The sequence below is a fragment of the Danio rerio genome, chromosome 24, assembly GCF_052040795.2.
Source record: "Danio rerio strain M-AB ecotype USA chromosome 24, GRCz13ab, whole genome shotgun sequence".
Classification (NCBI taxonomy): Eukaryota; Metazoa; Chordata; class Actinopteri; order Cypriniformes; family Danionidae; genus Danio; species Danio rerio.
Genome location: NC_141044.1, coordinates 9,240,284 through 9,244,983, shown reverse-complemented (window position 1 = coordinate 9,244,983; position 4,700 = coordinate 9,240,284).

The window sequence follows — 4,700 nt, the reverse complement described above, 5'->3', positions numbered from 1 at the left end:
CATGTTCTGATTTCTATTTTCACAACAATAGGAAAAAGGTCTACTTTAATACCCTACAACAGTGCTATGTTTTTATGGTGTAGGGCCTCGCACAAGTAATACACAATTATGTTGTGCGTTAACTTTAAATTCTGTTATGTTACCTTTGAGATAATTTAAAGCGGCTTCAAAAGAATCAACTCTTTTGAACTGAACAAACGAATCATCCAGTGTTTGAACAGACAGGGCTGTTGATTTAAAAACGAATATTGCTATTCGAAATTCGACTGTTGGGTGTTTGAAACCATTACGGTCATCACACAGTAAACAACTGCCATCTTTTCATCAGTGACATGCATCTAAACAATCTGGGTCAATGCCTGTAAAGATTTTGAACATCTTCTTGGACACTTTTACCTTCTATGTGTGATTTGATTAGACAGAAATCACAGAACTGATTTTTCTAATCCCCATAGACAGGAAATAATAAAGTAGTGACTGCAGGTTGAAGGAAAGTAGTGGAGTAAAAGTACAAATACAGCATTAAAAATGTACAAGGCAGAGTAAAAGTACACATTTTTAAAACGAGTAAATTACAATTCCTGAGAAAAAACTACTCAGTTACAGTAATTTGAGTATTTGTAATTAGTTACTTTACGCCACTGATCATACCCCTTTTTTGAGTCTTGAACAATCCACAAAGCGGCACAAATGGATTTACTATTTAAACAACGTGGCAGCGGTGGCACAAAACGTGAAAATTAGTTTTGCGCTGGTGTGGAAATAGCAACAAACCGCACCATACACATCTTGCACCTTATTGCGCAGGGTGTATGATAGGACCTCATGTTAGTTTTTCTCAGTCGCTTTGGTGCGTTTCTTACAACACCAGTGCATTTCTGCACAACATTTAATGCATTTCTCAAAACAATTAGTACGAACTGCAAAACCTAGCTGATAACCTCCAAAAGTGCGTCACATGCTCAAAATGGATAGTTCATTCCTCAAAAGCAAGTATTGATGTCAATGAAAGCGTCAGTATCATCAAAATGAAAAGTTCAGACACCATTGTTCATGAACAAGATAGTCAAATGGCTGTCATGTTTCTATTATGAGTTTACTCTGGACATTTTGTCAATAAAAAAAAAGTCTGATGTTGGTGACACTTCCTGAAAATGCTCAAGACAGCACTGTGTACTATTTGCAGAGCCATTTGAAAACTACAGCAAAGTTAGACATCACTGCATTTAGTGAGGTATCTGAGTACAAGACACTGAATATGTATGTTTCACATTTTACTGTATATGCTCATTGCAATTCTAATTTATTCACAGCATCGTGCAAAAGAATAAATACACCCTTATTTACAACAAACATAAGCTTCCTTTGGGTAAAGCTGGGCACAACTGTAAACTATATTGCAGAACATATTGGAACTGAACCTACAACATACACAGGTCTGTAAATCATTCATGAAATTGTTCAATTTAGAAGACATTTCCAGAAAAATAAAGATTTACATTTTTTTTAATATAAAATTCGCTTGACAGATTTTGACAATTAGTTCAACATTTTTGTATGTGAAATGAGGACTGTTAGTTTTATATGCAATGACTATTCCGCATTTACAAGTTTAGTTAATTTTGACTGACATGACATAAGCAAATGATAATGTTCTAAACAGCAGAGAGTTGTACGAAAGCAATTGGTGCATGTCCAAAAGCATTTGCAATTTGTTAGAAGGAATGAGAAACTGCTACTAGGATGTGCACAAATGACTAATTGTTTTGAGAAATGCATTAACTGTTGTGCAAATGTAAATAGTGTCGTGAGAAATGCACCAAAGCGACTGAGAAAAACTGTAATGCATCTCTTTCAATATATGTCTTTAGGAGTGATTCATATTAACTGAAGGAACAATGTAAAGTACTGTAAATCACGACTGCAAACAGACGATTCCAATGCAAATTACTTTTATTAAATACTACTATTTATTTAAAATATAATTTCTTAAACAACATTTAACAAATAACAATATAAAGGTGTTAAGCAAATCAGTGAAAAGGACAATGGCCATTTTTTTTTCGATATAACATTTATTTATACAAAGTTACAAAACTCAGTCAAATCTATTTTCTCAGGAACAAATGACAGAAAATCGAGACCAAATATTGCTGTTAGATATACCCATAACAAATTATATTTCATGTTTAACCACCATAAAGACATACATTGGATTCCACAAGAACAGTGTCCATGATAAGGCTCCTTTCGACAGGGTGAGCGATGAACGGCTGCTGATGCACTGGAAGACACTTCTCAAAGAGTCAAATAGGCACTACGCTTCAAATAATCTGCATCTTTTAATTCTAACCAAATTCATTCTCCCCCTAAACTCTATTTGACACAACAACTGCAAACTATAGGGACTTTATAGTTTGTGAAGCAGTTAGAGGAGTGATGTTATCACAAGAATATCCCTACTGGAAAAGACCCTCAAATTTGAGAAACAGAAAATCAAGTTAGGCAAATCAAAAGGCTTCAGAAAGGATTAAATCTGTGATAAATGGATCCTGGCATCCCTATTCCTACCCTAAAAAGAAGCATGAAGGGGAAAGTGAGTACAAAATGACGACTAAACTTTGAATGAGGTCAAAAGGCATCTTGATTGAATCAATAATAGAAAAAAACGATCAAATCAAGTCATTTTCCCCTACTTATTCTAGTGGAAAGTGTGTTGAGTTACTGTTTTAATGCTTATTTGCAGATGTTTGCTAGCTATGGGAAAAAATACATACATATTATAACAGCATTCAACTTTCCGAGCGTTCATTTTCCACATGTAACTTAATTCAAAGTCAAACTCACATTGCTTTTAAAGGTATTTTATTTTCAAAATTACACTTCCCACATCGCCGTTCTAAACAAAGACCAAAGTTTTCTAATGTGCCCGATTAACAAAATAAATAAATAAAAAAAAGAAGAATCTTAAACCCTTGAAGGCCAGACACAAACATATTTTATAATAAAGTTGTCTCCATCGTCACATGTATTTTTAGCTTCTGAAGCAAATTGAAACATCTAAAAGCTGCAGAGTAAAGAGAATAAAGCCTATCTACCAGTGTTACAGTCACTCACAGCCAAAAGTGACATTACACACTGTCGAGAAGTGAACTGCAAGAGTACACAGTCAACAATCCTGATCAACAACTTATGGGGCAAGGTAAATAAACAAGAGTGTACATTTTCAGTATTAGTAATGGAGGCAGTCACTTGCTTAATGTATTTAAAGAGCAAGTTCTTTAATTTACTCAGCCTCATGTTGTTTCAAATCCGCATGCTGTTTATATATCTTTTGAAAAATGAACAATTTCCATGCAATTATTTCTGTATAGTTCCCAACAAAGCATGAAATAAAAAGAATTATTGGATGCAATATTTCTTTGACTTAGAATCATTTCCTCACTGGTGAATTGCTCACAATTCCAGCACAGTCAGCGCATGAACATGATGGCCAGTCTAAAGGGGGTCACACACAAGAAGCGCCGCTCATCTTAGAATTCCAAGCACAGGTTTCTATCAGGGTACACACACCGGCGCCGCAAGTCAGCAGTGCCCAGCCACGACTCAGGACACTGTTCATATTTCTGCCGCACCACAGAGCGCCACCTGATTAGTTCATACCTGTCAACCCTCCCGTTTTTCCAAGGATTCTCCAGTAGTTTACAGTTCTATCCTACTATCATCCCGTAAAGGTATTTTCCCGTATTTTTAGTCTTTCTCTGAAGGGTGGCAAATAAACATTAAAGAGCCAAGCCTCCCTATACGCAACCCATACCGCCGAACCACCAGGGGCCGCCCCTTGCTCTTAAATGTGAGTCTGTTCTGTGCTTTCGCTTTGTTTAGGCATGAAATCACTTTGAAATAAATATAAAAACGTCGCAATTCCCCTTCCTTTTCATACAGGTGCCGTAACCCCTCCTATGCAATCCTCAAAACAGTCATATAGCAGTGCGTGACTGTCAGCTGACGCGCTCCATAGTAATAAACAGATGCTGTTTCCCAAATGGATTCTGTACGCGATTTGAAGTGGAGTGGAAGTCTGGGTTTTGGGTGCGTGTTTAAAGACATATACACATAATTAATAATAATAATATCTAAAAATGCCGATCTTAGTGTTTTTTTTTTTTCAAACACAACTAATTTCGTCTTGAATGAGGATAAAAAGTTAGGAAAGCAATTGAATGCTTTGATTATAATGTTAGATGTGTGCATTTTTAAAGTGACACCTCTGTTATTTAATGTAATCAAACGAAAAAATATCTAAATATATTTGTTTTTTCTTTTTAAATAATAACAATAAAAACATATTCCTGACCATTTAACCGTTTATTTACGACGAAACAGCTCCATATGAACATATTTAGTAATTTGGGGAATTTTGGGAGGGGTGGTCCCTTATTACGGTAGGCATATCCCTTATTTTCACATCCCAATGTTGACAGGTATGGATTAGTTTCATTTTAAATTGCATGCGAATGTGCGCATCTGGCGTGCGATACTTTCAGCTGTCATGTGCGCGCCGTGTCATGGCACCAATCAGCGCATCCAGTGTGTGACGCCCTTAACCTCATCATCCTTTCTGTTTTTTTTTAATTTATTTTTTGCTTTTTATGCATATCTATGCATACAACCTCGCTAAACATTCAAGAATATGTATA